Genomic DNA, 15,778 nt, shown 5'->3' on the forward strand with positions numbered 1-15,778 from the left:
CGGCCCCGTCGTTGTGGATGGGGGCGGGCTTGCTCTGCTGTCTCCTGAAGTCCACGATCAGCTTCTTCACTTTGTTGACTTTGAGGGAGAGGTTATTTTCCCAACACCACTCCGCCAGGGCCCTCACTTCCTCCCTGTAGGCTGTCTCGTTGTTGTTGGTAATCAGGACTAACACTGTTGTCTCATCTGCAAACTTGATGATTGAGTTGAATGCGAGCCACACTGTCGTGGGTGAACAGGGAGTACAGGAATGGGCTGAGCACGCACCCTTGTGGGGCCCTGTGTTGAGGATCAGGAGGTGTTGTTGCCTACCTTCACCACCTGGGTGCAGCCCGTCAGCAAGTCCAGGAATCAGTTGCACAAGGTGGGATTCAGACCCAGGGCCCCAAGCTTAATGATGAGCTTGGAGTGTACAATGGTGTTGGAGGCTGAGCTGTAGTCAATGAACAGCATTCTTACATAGGTATTCCTCAGTTCCTAGATAATAAGGTCGATGAAATGTAAAGAAAAACGTAAGGGTTCGCATAATAGAGCAACACATCCCCAAAAAGAGTTTGCCCGTAGAATTGATATAAGACCTCAATGATTAATTTAATTTACATAAGTTCTACCAGCTAATTTGAGATTTTTAAATGATGCGTAAATGATGCGTCCTCAGAGGTTGTCATCTAAGGGCCTGTCTGTTTTCAACAAAGCTGGCCATCTTTTCCCCACTCTTTCTGGCTGTCCTCCCCCTTCCCTTCTACATTCATGTTTGTTTATTTGTCATATATACTTGGAGTACAGAGTGAAATAAAATGACTACTTGCAGATTAACCATTTGACAATGCAACAACAACAGAACAAGTAAATAGCTAAGTGAATAAAAAGAGTAATACAAATAAAAGCTCAATGAAATAATTTCAGAAATGTATAAAATGGACATATTTGTACAAATAGTTACATGGACTATATGGAAATAACAGACATGGTATCAAGCATGCTTACCAGTAGAATAGGACATAAGACCTCTATGATTAATTTTGTCAGTTGTACCACCTCAACATTGCCCATTTTAATCAGGGTTAATATCATGTTGTAGTAAAGTTCAGCTTCAGTCCACAGGTGGCAATGTGTCACTGTCAGAAGAAACAGTATGCACTTCAGTTAGAACTTTTTCTCTACTATTCAGTCTCAGCTAGCTAGCAAGCCAGTAGCTACCAAAGTGCATTGCACAGACAAGCTAGTTATAGAAACAACACCTGTAAATAAAAACGTTTCCTAATATCGCGACTTATATCAACATTCTTAGCTTGCCCATTCACAAAATATATGTACTGTTAAATAACTCTGACACCCAATATTTGCTCTTTGCTATACTTCAGACTCTGACAGAGTGACTGGCATTTTGCTGAATGGTGACATTGACATCTAACCCGTGCTGTAGGGGCGGGGGAGGGGTCATGGGATGTGATTGGTCCACTGTGTTGTGAAATCTTGACCAATCACAGCAGCTACCATGTCACACCAGGGGCGTTTGCAGGGCCAACTACTGGGCTTCCACTAGATAACACAGACACAAAGTCAAAATTTAGATCTGGTCTAATCCAAGATTTATTTAAACCATGTTTGTGCAACACACCATGAGAGTGTATTCTGTATATTTAGAAATTCTTCATTTGAACACAAATCAGGTTTCTATCAGGAGCTCTGCTGCTGTTTGTTTGTTTCCTGGGTTAGGCTACCTCCCAGGCAACCCACACAAAAATTCTCACATTATTATTAATAGATATATAAAACATCATAAAACTGTTTTAGCTTTATGCTGTTGCAGAGCCTATACATACAGTATAATTACACTTGATGCCATTACAGAACATAAATGCCAAGCTCGGGGAACATAAAGCCATATGAAAGGTGAGAATGTCTATCAACCAGCCTCTTGAGCTCCATGCCTGAGTGAAGTAGGTTTAATGATATAAAGAGCCAGTGGTTCAAAGCTGTCGTGCCTGTGGTGGTCGATGTGGTGTCATGTCACCACCATCAGTACCTCAACTGACACATTAGAGACAACTTAATGACAGCTCTCTCTCTCTCGCTCTCGCTCTCGCTCTCGCTCTCTCGTACGCCCACACTTACTGTGGAGAGGGCCTCACCATCTCGGCTCCCTGCTCAGGAGGGTGTCACCAGATGAGGGGACACTTCGGATGGGTCTGATGTCACTTAATGTTGTGGTATGAAGGCTTCTCTTAATTAGCTAGTGAGTCTGATTACTTTGACGGCAACAGAGAGGGCAATAAAGGAGGACTCCTTCAAATACGTGTCACAGTGGTCTCCCGACCCCGCCTGTCTCAGCCTCCAGTATTTAAGCTGCAATAGTTTGTGTCGGTGGGCTAGGGTCAGTCTGTTATATCTGGAGTATTTCACCTGTGTTATCCGGTGTCCTGTGTGAATTTAAGTATGCTTCCTCTAATTCTCTCTCCTTCCCTCCCCTCCCGGAAGACCTGAGCCCTGGGACCATGCCTCAGGACTACCTGGCCTGATGACTCCTTGCTGTCCCAATCCAGCTGGTTGTGCGGCTGCTCCAGTTTCAACTGTTCTGCCTGCGGCTATGGAACCCTGACCTCTTCACCGGACGTGCCACTCTCTACCGCACCTGCTGTCTCTAATTCTGAATGCTCAGCTATGAAAAGCCAAATGGCATTTCCTCATTAATTGCTGACCTGTTGCACCCTCTACAACCACTGTGATTATTATTATTATTACTATTTGACCCTGCTGGTCATCTATGAACGTTTGAGCATCTTGGCCATGTACTGTTATAATCTCAACCTGGCACAGCCAGAAGAGGATTGACCACCCCTCAGAGCCGTTCCTCTCTGTTTCTTCCTAGGTTCCTGCCTTTCCAGGGAGTTTATCCAAGCCACCGTGCTTCTACACCTGCATTGCTTGCTGTTTGGGGTTTTAGGCTGGTTTTCTGCATAGCACTTTGTGCCATCTGCTGATGTAAAAAGGGCTTTATGAATACATTTGATTGATTTGCTTTTCTCCTTTATTATAGGAGCTGGAGTGTGATGCAGGCGATCTAATGACCTCTGTGATCCCCAACACTGGCTGATGTATGGCGTCACACATCACTGGACTGGTTCCTCTGTTACAGTTATAGGTTCACAAAAAAACAGGTATCGGGTATTCTTAGGCTAGACTTTTGCAGGAGCTAGACTGGGGAGGAGTACTATCAAATCTAAATAAATGATTGTTTGCCTGTGTCTAGTATTCTCCCGCACTCGCACATTACTTTTCTAAACAAAGCAATTTCAAATGTTGTCCTCTGATATTGACTGAACCTTTAGGACAGTGAGAGATTACACTTATTAGTGGAATTAATCAATATTCCCCCAGTGATTATAATTGCAGGGGGAGGGAATTACGGCTTTGATTGAGTGTGATTATTTTCCAGACTCTAACTGCCAATGGCTGGTTTAAGCACCTTTACTCAGGGATGATCAAAGCCAGCCGCTGTGATAGTAGGCCATGCCAGTCAACACCAGTCAACACAAATCTCATCAGGCAAAAGTAATCGTGACACAAGTGATGAGACAGTGGATGCATACTAAGAACATTCTGGTTGATTGACACATGGCAGAGCAGAAAGGCTTCTTCGATAAGCATAACGTATATTATAGTGCTGTAATTCATTTGACATTGGTATCACTTTGTTGTTTTATGTATCCATCCACTATACTTTATATTTTTGGGGGAAGTTTTTTTGTATGACACAGGAAGCTGTAGAGGCTATGCACCTCAGAATGTGAATCAAAGCAGCTCACTGACTTGCATAGCATTACCCTTGCTTAAGTGTTATCCAGGATCTACAGTTCGTTCCAGCTTCAGATGTTATCAGTAGTCATAACGGCCTACAGAGAAGTCGTGACAATCCCAGAAATGTTTTTTTCTTTATTCTCAGACCAGGCTGAAATGTGATTCTGGTCTTTGCAGTTAAAGTACACCACTCAAAACCACACACACTATGATTTCTTCAGCATTAAAAGGCAATATAACTTTTTGGCCTTTTCATTATTTACACTAGTTAATTATGAAACATTCATGTATCTATATTCTCAAAAGCCCAACAGATGGGCTGGTTGATCCGAATTTAATACATCAGGCACAGTTCCTCTGTGTTATCCTGGCTGAAGCCCACCTTCATATTTCATCAATGAGAGTTGCAAGAAGATCATTGGTCATGAGTTACTGTTTAACAAAAATCACCTTTGCATGGCTCACAATAAAGCATGTATCTAGGTAAAGACAACAATATTAAGATTAAAGGCTATTTTCTAAGCAGATTGTTTTTGAAGACAGAAAATAACCACCACAGATTAATGATTAAACCTTATTCCTTCAGTAATCCATATGTAGTCCGCAAAAGATTGTCTGTATACAATCCATACAATTATTCAAGCTATTTTGGATGGGGACAGGCTGCTTGGGGGATACAACTCAAGGGATCCACAATAACAAATTGACATCAACTTACATTTCAGGTTTGGGTGTGCATTTAGTAATTCAAACATACAGGGCAATCATTTAGATTATCAGAACAATGGTTCAAAAGCTGCCTGCCACCTATGAACATAAGATATGTTTTTGCCTCTTGTTGTCATAGGGTTCTCAGTTATGGTTCCGAATTCACATGCAGTGAAGCATGAAGCTAGATTTTTTTTAAAAATTATTATTTCACTTGCTCTGGACAAGGAATTCCGAAAGTGAATCTCTCCCAAAGTGAAATCATTCCTTTAGATCATGTCTAGTTCAGGTTGAGAAACCGTCGGGTCAGTCTATCTCTGTCTTTCTCTCTCTCTCCCGCTCTCTATTGTTGTGGCCCATGTGTGAGAGGAGAGAGCGAGGCTCTGATGAGAGTTGCTGGTTTACCCACCATTGGCCTTGTTAATGAAAAATGCTCCATGCCAGGGAAATGATAAAATATGTAATCTAATTAATGGGAAGGTCTGCTGTAGGTCCACTGTACTGTAGTTATTTTCTTCATTTTGTCCATATGGCAATTTTTTTCCAAATCAACAGTTGAGAGAGAGAGAGAGTGTGGGGTGACTCTCTCAGTAGTCTCTACAAACACCCTCCCTCTAGCACGTTAATTAGCCTGTCCCTCTTCTTCTAGAACAAAGAGAGAAGATGCTCCCCTGCTGGGAATGGGAATAGGGGACACATCTTTGTTTGCGTAGGATTAAGCATCAGAATTAAAATTAAATTCCAGCATGTTTTTATAACACTGAATAAGGTGAAAAGTGATTTCCATAAAATGCTAATTTCATTCCTTCTCTTTGTCCCAAATCCTAAAATGTGAATGTACCAGTGTTTTACTGCACAGTGGTACAGGGAGCCGTTAGTCATGCTCCACAAATTGGGAATGATACACCGTGGTGAGCAAGGGCACTGATTGAAGGATAAGGACAGCCCAACGTGTGAATAAGCTCTCTATGTCACTTCTGCTAAAAAGTAAAACAAGTCCAACAAAGTCAACTAAAGAAGAGTCAGAACTTGTCACCCTTAACTTTTTGTTTGTGCCAGTGTTTTTTCCTGTGCAGGGTAAAGGTTGTCTTGACTTGATGTGATGTCCGTGTAAAATTGCGACATTGTGGACAGGGTCTATGCAACAGATGGAGGAGGGTAGTTGGACCTTTCTCTTCACAACTAGAACAGGGACGATCAACTACAGTAGTGCCCTCAGAAAGTATTCATACCCCTTGAATTATTCCACATCCCACCCATCTACAGTACCAGTCAAACATTTGGACACACCTACTCATTCATGGGGTTTTCTTTATTTTTACTATTTTCTACATTGTAGAATAATAGTGAATACATCAAAACTATAAAACAACACATATGGAATCATGAAGTAACCAACAAAGTATTAAACAAATCAAAATATATTTTATATAGGAGATTCTTCAAAGTAGCCACCCTTTGCCTTGATGACAGCTTTGCACACTCTTGGCATTCTCTCAACCAGCTTCACTCGGAACGCTTTTCCAACAGTCTTGAAGGAGTTCCCACATATGCTGAGCACTTGTTGGCTGCTTTTCATTCACTCTGCTGTCCAACTCATCCCAAACCATCTATATTGGGTTGAGGTCTGGTGACTGTGGAGGCCAGGTCATCTGATACAGCACTCCATCACTCTCCTTCTTGGTCAAATGTCCCTTACACAGCCTGGATGTGTGTTGTGTCATTGTCCTGTTGAAAAACAAACAATAGACCCACTATGCGCAAACCAGAAGTGATGGTGTATTGCTGCAGACTGCTGTGGTAGCCATGCTGGTTAATTGTGCCTTGAATTCTAAGTAAATCACTGACAGTGTCACCAGCAAAGCACCCCCAAACCATCACATCTCCTCCTCCATGCTTCACGATGGGAACTACACATGCGGAGATCATCCGTTCACCTACTCTGTGTCTCAAATTTGGACTCATCAGACCAAAGGACAGATTTCCATCGGTCTAATATCCATTGCTCGTGTTTCTTTGCCCAAATAAGTTTATTATTCTTATTGGTGTCCTTTAGTAGTGGTTTCTTTGCAGCAATTTGACCATTAACGTCTGATTCACGCAGTCTCCTCTGAACAGTTGATGTTTAGATGTGTCTGTTACTTGAACTCTGTGAAGCATTTATTTGGGCTGCAATTTTCCAAGGCTGGTAACTCTAATGAACTTATCCTCTGCAGCAGAGGTAACTCTGGGTCTTCCTTTCCTGTGGCGGTCCTTATGAGCTTGTTTCATCATAGTGCTTGATGGTTTTTGCGACTGCACTTGAAGAAACGTTCATAGTTCTTGAAATCTTAGGGATTGACTGCCCTTCATGTCTTAAAGTAATGAAGTCTTAAAGTCTTTGCTTATTTGAGCTGTTTGTACCATAATATGGACTTTATGGTGTTTTAACAGATAGGGCTATCTTCTGTGTACCACCCCTACCTTGTCACAACACAACTGATTGGCTCAAATGCATTAAGAAGGAAATAAATTCCACAAATGAACTTTTAACAAGGCACACTTGTTAATTGAAATGCATTCCAGGTGACTACCTCATGAATCTGGTTGAGAGAATGCCAAAAGATGTCATCAAGGCAAAGGGTGGCTACTTTGAAGATTATCAAGTCTAAAATATATTGTATATTGATTTGTTGACCACTTTTTTGGTTCTTACATGATTCCCTACGTGTTATTTCATATTTTTGATGTATTCACTATTATTCTTCAATGTGGTCTTCAAAATAGTCAAATAAAGAAAAACCCGAGTAGGTCTGTCCAAACTTTTGACTGGTACTGTGCACACAATACCCCATAATGACAAAGTGAAAACATGGTTTCAAATGTTTGCACACCCCTGAGTCAATACTTTGTAGAAGCACATTGGGCAGGGATTACAGCTGTGAGTCTTTTTGAGTACATTTCTAAGAGCTTTCCACACCTGGATTGTGCAACATGTGCCCATTATTCTTTTCAAAATTATTCAAGCTGTGTCAAATTGGTTGTAGCTCATTGCTAGACAACCAATTTAAGGTTTTGCCATAGATTTTCCAGTAGATTTCAATTAAATATATAACTCTGGCACTGAGGAAAATTCACTGTCTTCTTGGTAAGCAACTCCAGTGTATATTTGGCCTTTTGTGTTGGGTTATCTCCCAGTTTCTGATAGAAAGCAGACTGAACCAGGTTTTCCTCCTGGATTTTGCCTGTGTTTTGCCTCATTCCATTTATTTTTTATTCTGAAATACTCCCCAATCGTTAACGATTATAACCACAACATAACATGATGCAGCCACCACTATGCTTCAAAATATGGAGAATGGTACTCAGTAATGTGTTGTATTGGACTTGCCCCAAACATAACACTTTGTATTCTGGATAAAAAGACTAGAAAGTACAGGGAGTGAATATTTAATAAATAACAGACATGAAACAGAATACGGACATCATCTGGACAAGGGAAACACATAATAACAAATTGACCACAAGAAGATAAACATATATAATATTTGACTAAAACATCATCATGTATAGATCAGATGTGTCACTCTATTATGAGTGGGAATAAAAATCACTTGGAGATTAGTTTAGGAACCTTGCTGTAGAATATTCAAGGATTGACTGCTGGTTCATTTAAATATTATTTTAATTCCAGACGTCAAATACTGTATAATCACCTCTAATTATCTAGCCAGTGTTTTTTTAATTTTTTTATTGTTTCACAATTGGAGTTTGTGTAATGTCTGACGGAATCTTCAGAATACCGTACTTCTAAAGTTACAGTAGCCTAAATGTGGGGTGTGTGACTGTGCCACCATTAAAGATGCATGGCTGATGCTGCAGTGTTGGTGGGGAACAGGTGGTGGCAGACCCTCTGGTCTATGTATGGATGGGAGTGGGGAATGTAAGAACAGTAGAACAAATGAGCTGCTTACCTCATCGCCCTCAATGGAGCTGTCCTCTCCTCTACCGCAAAGCCCAAGTTGTTTCAAAGTTCAAATGAAACCATTAAGCACATTTTCCTTTTTAGTTTACCGCTACTTTGTATGGTGCATTATAGGCTAAGATTTTCCCCAAAATTTGTTTTGTACCAAGCTAGAGGGTAACAGTTCCATCTCCAATAGATTTATGAGCAACTCATGTCATGTCTATGGATATCATGCCAATCATTTAAAAAAATAATGCTTCTCTGTAAATTATCAGAGGATCTCTGCTAACATATTTCCTCCCAGTTGAATAACGAGCAAATTTGTAATCATATGTTGGCAATCTTATCCAAAAGGTGAAGCTGTGAAATTGGGGCAAATAGTTTGCGCATCACACTCAGATATTCCTAATGATGAGTTTTAACTGTTCTTTGCCTCTAACTGTGCTGTGAGTAAAATATCCAAGTCCCTATGAATGTACTCATAGTGTAATACAACACATACTAACTAGTCCTAAAACTGAAACTGAGTGAATCATTGGGAAAAGGAGAACCAGCTTCTTCAACAGGGCAGGAATGGCAGAACACAATTATATACTCTACCAATGATACAAATATTTGGTTACTTATGCCTGGGGGGGGGGGGACACATGTTTTTTTCACTGTCTTGCTAGCTTTCTGGAAGCTGCTACAAAGAAAAGCTCAAACTTATATAAACATGATTTGGAATGAGATATTGTTAACTTGGTGTTCAGCTAAAAGATCCAGACTCCAACTAAATGAAATGTGGTCTCATGACAACATTGTTGTCTCTTTGCTTGTCAGTTCACTGTGGCTTGTGAAAGTGAGGTGATGGGACATGGTCCATTGTCTATGTGGCAACCATACAGCAGAAATCTAGAGAGACAGTGACCCTTGTCTCTGGTGTATCCTGTAGACTAGACCACACAGAGGATTGGGGAGGTGTGGAACTGGGGCAGGCTACTGTGACAGCATCACTCTAGAACTGGACCCGAGATCAAGGGGTCTGTCGCAGGTCGACACTGTGGAGAAATCCCTGCCATTGACAGTTGAGTGGAGTGGGATATGTGGTGGCGTGATATGTGCACAGAATCTAGCCGGCGGATCAGTCTTGGATGGCTGGTTGTGGCACCTGTCAGTTCATCCTGCCCTACCTCTCCAACTGCCCCTTCATTACTTGAAACAGCATGTCTGGACAAGTTAGGACGGCCGTCACTCCAGCATCACAACTCGCTCACAATGAACTCAAACTTTCTTCCTGGAGGACAGACATCCATTGGATGGCCCCGTTGTCAGAAATTATCCATTGTTTTTACATTATCTCCTGCATAGTAGTAGTGTGTGCAAGGGTGGAAGTGCTTGCATGGGTGCGCGTCTGTGCCTTTGTGTGAGTTGTGTAAGTGAAACAATGTAGCCTAGGTATTTCATATCATTATGCCAAATGTGTTCATCCGTGATTTTACTGTAACTACCAGCACAATGTCATAGGACATGCTTGGCATTAATCATTCCTATTCCAGAGCACTGCCGGCGGCAAATGTACAGGAAGTGAAAAAAATAATAATTACCTGTAAATAACATGAGAGAGCGGTGTTATTTAAATTACAGTACAGTACAGAGGTTTCTACAATTCAACCTGTAGTATAATGGCTGTAAAAGCAGTTAGCACTAGTTCGCTGGGCTGTCAGTGATGGATGCCCTGCAGATGTTCCCAGGTACATCTCATTATGCTGTGTACATCGAATAGGTTCACATCTAAAGGTCAGAGAGGACACCACCACCGAAAGAGTTATAGTAACATGGAATCCAGTGTTCAGCAGCAAAGCGAGCTCTGGCGAAATTTTAAAAAGGCTCCTTCTCTGCACTACTATTGTCAAAAGTAGTACACTATATAGGGAATAGGGTGCAAGACAGGTCTATGATTGCATATTAAAGACTTTTGGAACCCGTAGCTGTGCATCGGTAAAATCTCTTGGGAAGCCAGGAAAAAAGCCATATTACAACCTACGTGTTGTGATAATTGCATTGTTTGCTCTATAACCTGTTAGTTCATATGCCTTGTGGCCGTGATATATAGGCCTAAAGGCCGAGACAATAAGAAGACAAAGTGGCAGAATAATTTCAACCAGACATTTGTTTTATCACAAAAGTGCAACCTCTGTCCATTGAAGTCCATGAAGCATATTGCATGTAAAAAAAAAACAGTTACATGACCTACAGCATGGTAAAGCAAGTTAATGTTTCCAACATTTTCGGACCTCTAAACAAATATTGATTTAGAAACATGGAGAGTTACTGCAAGTCGCGAAGAAAACAGGAGCTGCCTCCACTATTCCAGCACCATTTCAACTTCAACTTCAACATAATCAAATCACCTATGCTTGGGCCTCCCGGGTGGCGCAGTGGTTAAGGGCGAGCTGTGCCACCAGAGACTCTGGGTTCGCGCCCAGGCTCTGTCGCAACAGGCCGTGACTGGGAGGTCCGTGGGGCGACGCACAAATGGCCCAGCGTTGTCCGGGTTAGGGAGGGTTTGGCCGGTAGCGATATCCTTGTCTCATCGCGCGCCAGCGACTCCTGTGGCGGGCCGGGCACAGTGCACGCTAACCAAGGTCGCAAGGTGCACAGTGTTTCCTCCGACACATTGGTGCGCCTGGCTTCCAGGTTGGATGCGCGCTGTGTTAAGAAGCAGTGCGGCTTGGTTGGGTTGTGTATCGGAGGACGCGTGACTTTCGACCTTCGTCTCTCCTGAGCCCGTACGGGAGTTGTAGCGATTAGACAAGATAGTAGCTACCAACAATTGGATACCACAAAATTGGGGAGAAAAAGGGGGTACAAATTCAACAAACAAAAAAACAAAAAAATCACCTATGCTTAGTCAAATACAGTAACAACAAAAAGGTACCAAAAACAATTTAGTCCAATCAACGTAAGCTAAATACGACGTGGCTGTCCATGTTTCTTATTTGTGTGTGTGTGTGTGTGTGTGTGTGTGTGTGTTTGTGCGTGTTCGTGCAAGTAGAGAAAACATGTTGACACCCTACTTTTAGTGAAAGGCCATTTTCTCTTTCGCGTTGACAAAATGGTCTATCACTCTGTCTATCACTCTGTCACTTTTGATGATCTTCATCAGATGACACTCATAGGACTTCTTGTTACACAATACATGTACTGTATGGTTTGTTCGGTAAAGTTCATATTTATCTCCAAAAATCATATTTTACATTGGCGTGTTATGTTCAGTATTTCCAAAACATGCAGTGATATTGCATGAATTCACATGAATTCACAAAAATACTCATTATAAACGTTGATGAAAATATAATTTTTAGACATGGAAATATAGATACACTTCTCCATAAATCCTGTTAAGGATATGGCAGACATATGCCCCCTTTGGAGGGATTGGGTACCCCTAGTAAACTGAAAAAAAAATCTGTCAAAAATTGCTAATATATGCATATAATAATTATTATTGGATAGAAAACACTCTAAAGCTTCTAAAACCGTTGGAATTATGTCTGTAAGTATAGCAGAACTCACAGGGCAGGCATTCTTCCAAACTAGTTTTTGTGGTCATGAAAGTTGGAGCAACTTTGACGTCATCGCCCCCACCCTTCCCAACCAGTTATGATTCTGGGGAGACTTTCTATGTCTTCCACTAGATGTCCTCATTCAGTAGAGCTTTAAATCATTCAAATCCCGTGAGAATTGGCCCTATGGGAGTGAAATTAGTGCGTGCCATGAGAAAATATGTTGTGCGTTGTGGCGCGAATTGGTCCCAGCCATTCCTTTGTTCCAGCACTCAAGAGAAGGACAGACGATGACCGATTGAATTGAAGTTTGTTTTGTGTGTTCAAAACATCATAAAGCTTGCTTCTGCACTTAGTTTGACCTGTTTAGTCGACATATAATATGTAATTTTGAAGTTTTGATGCGCAACTTTTCCGGACCAGAGGACATTTTGGGTGCATTTCAGCTGATGTTATTAGCAGTAGCTAATACAAAGACGCAAGACTTGAAACCAAACGATGTATTGGGTAAGTATGAAGCCTTCCAGAACATTCTGAACGAAGACCATCGAAGGTAAGGGAATATTTATGCTGAAATCTGTGTTTCTGTTGACTCCAACATTACGGAGAAATGTAGCTTGTATCTGAGCGCCGTCTCAGAATATTGAATAGTGTGCGATTTCTGTAACGTTAAAAAGAAATGTAACAAAGCGACTGCATAAAGAAGCAGTGTATATTTCTAACTATATGTAGAACATGTATATTTAGTCAAAGTTTATGATGTCTATTTACGTTATCTTGCCGCGCTACCTAGATTTCCTGCGGACATTTTTGAGTAATTTCTGAACATGAACTCAATGTAAATGGACATTTATGGATATAAATGGCATATTATTGAAGAAAAAAAATGTACTGTGTAACATGTCCTATTACTGTCATCTGATGAAGATTTTCAAAAGGTTAGTGAATGATTTATTTTTTAATCCTGCGTTTGTTGATAGCATGTTTTGGCTATTCAAATGAGCTGTGTCTGGTGGTGGTTTGACATAAATATGTAAAACATTTTAGAAATCTGACTTGCTGGCTAGATGAACAAGGTGTTTATCTTTCATTTGAGCTATTGGACTTGTTAATGTGTGGAGGTTAAATATTTCTAAGAATATTTTTGCGTTCCATGCGCCACCGTTTCAGCTGAACGTGGGAGGGTTGAGTCCCAAATGGGAACCAATATCTTTAACCGCTGTGTCAGATTTCAAAAAGACTTTACGGAAAAAGCATAATCTGAGAACGGTGCTCAGAGCCCAAACCAGCTAGAGAAATATCCGCCATGTTGGGTAGTCAACATTATTCACAAACAGCATTAGAAATATTCACTTACCTTTGACGATCTTCATCAGAATGCACTCCCAGGAATTGCAGTTCCACAATAAATGCTTGTTTTGTTCGATAATGTCCATAATTTATGTCCATTTATGTCCAATATCTTCTTTTGTTATGGCGTTTGGTAAACAAATCAAAATGCGCGATCTGGTCCATTCGGACGAAACGTTCAAAAAGTTATATTACAGGTCGAAGAAACTTGTCAAACTAAGTATAGAATCAATCTTTAGGATGTTTTTATCATAAAAGTTCAATAATGTTCCAACCGGAGAATTCTTGTCAGTGGCACTGTATTGTCCTCAAAGCGAGCAAAAAATTATTTAGTCTGTCATGGAGCAAGACATCCTGGTCCGCGACGGGGCTGTTTTCTTTTTGTAATCCGTGATTGACTGTAGACCCTGCCACATACCTCTTGTGTCTGAGCCGTTGAATTGCAACTCTACTTTGTCTCCATACTGATGCTTAGCTTGTTTGATTGCCTTTCGGAGGGAATAGCTACACTGTTTGTATTCGGTCATGTTTCCGGTCACCTTGCCCTGCTTAAAAGCAGTGGTTCGCTTTTAGTTTTGCGTGAATGCTCCCATCAATCCACGGTTTCTGGTTTGGAATGTTTTAATCGTTGCTGTGGGTATAACATCAGCAATGCACTTTCTAATGAACTCGCTCACCGAATCAGCGTATTCATCAATGTTGTTGTTGGACGCAATGCGGAACATGTTCCAATCCACGTGATCGAAGCAGTCTTGAAGTCTGGAATCAGATTGGTCGGACCAGCGTTGAACAGCCCTGAGCGCGGGAGCTTCTTGTTTTAGTTTCTGTCTGCAGGCTGGAGTCATGGTCAGCTTTTCTGAAAGGAGGGCGGGGGAGGGCCTTATATGCGTCGCGGAAGTTAGAATAACAATGATCCAGGGTTTTACCAGCCCTGGTAGCACAATCGATATGCTGATAGAATTTAGGGAGTCTTGTTTTCAGATTAGCCTTGTTAAAATCCCCAGCTACAATGAATGCAGCCTCAGGATATGTGGTTTCCAGTTTACATAGAGTCAAATAAAGTTTGTTCAGGGCCATCGATGTGTCTGCTTGGGGAGGAATATATACGGCTGTGATTATAATCGAAGAGAATTCCCTTGGTAGATAATGCAGTCGACATTTGATTGTGAGGAATTCTAAGTCAGGTGAACAGAAGGACTTGAGTTCCTGTATGTTGTTATGATCACATCACGTCTCGTTAATCATAAGGCATACCGCCCCGCCCCTCTTCTTACCAGAAAGATGCTTGTTTCTGTCGGCGCGATGCGTGAAGAAACCAGCTGGCTGCACCGACTCCGTTAGCGTCTCTCGAGTGAGCCATGTTTCCGTGAAGCAAAGAACATTCTCTGGAATGCTACCCTTGCTCGGATTTCATCAACCTTGTTGTCAAGAGACTGGATATTGGCGAGTAGTATGCTAGGGAGTGGTGCGCCATGTGCCCGTCTCTGGAGCCTGACCAGAAGACCACTTTGTTTGCCCCTTTTACGGCGTTGTTGTTTAGGGTCGCCGGCTGGGATCCGATCCATTGTCCTGGGTGGAAGGCAAAACACAGGATCCGCTTCGGGAGAGTCATATTCCTGGTCGTAATGATGGTGAGTTGACGTTGCTCTTATATTCAGTAGTTCCTCCCGACTGTATGTAATTAAACCTAAGATTACCTGGGGTACCAATGTAAGAAATAACACGTCAAAAAACAAAATACTGATTTGTTTCCTAGGAACGCGAAGCGTCCATCTCTGTCAGCGCCGGAAGGCTTCAAAGTACTACTGAAGTAGTTTTTTGGGGTGTCTGTACTTTACTTTAATATTTATATTTTTGACAACTTTTACTTTACTACAAAATAATGTACTTTTTTTATCCTTCAATTTTCCCTGACACACAATGCTTAGCAGGACAGGCAAATTGTCTAATTCAAGCACATCCCTGGTCATCCCTACTGCCTCTGATCTGGAAGACTCACTAAACACAAATGCTCCGTTTGTAAATTATGTCTGTGTTGAACTGTGCCTCTGGCTATCCGTAAATTAAAAAATATAAGAAATGTGTATACTTTTACTTTTGATACTTAAGTACATTTCAAACCAAATACTTATAGACTATCACAGAGAGGAAAGATAAATAATTGTATGTGTTTTTTCTTTCAATTTTTGAGGGAAATCTGGCTTCCCTTGGCATCCATGAATACACACCACTGTTTGGAACTCAATTATGTTGGAATGTGGATTTACAGGTAGTTCAAGTTATTGTGGTCTTGAGATACAGTATACCTACACACATTACATGAACAACTCTCCCAATCCTTCCACCTGCCTGTGAAATAAAATTAAACAAGTTAAAGTTACTGGATCCTCAAGTGTAGTCTGGAGAATATTGGGCATAATCCTAA

This window comes from Oncorhynchus mykiss, chromosome 14, assembly GCF_013265735.2.
Source record: "Oncorhynchus mykiss isolate Arlee chromosome 14, USDA_OmykA_1.1, whole genome shotgun sequence".
NCBI classification, from domain to species: Eukaryota; Metazoa; Chordata; class Actinopteri; order Salmoniformes; family Salmonidae; genus Oncorhynchus; species Oncorhynchus mykiss.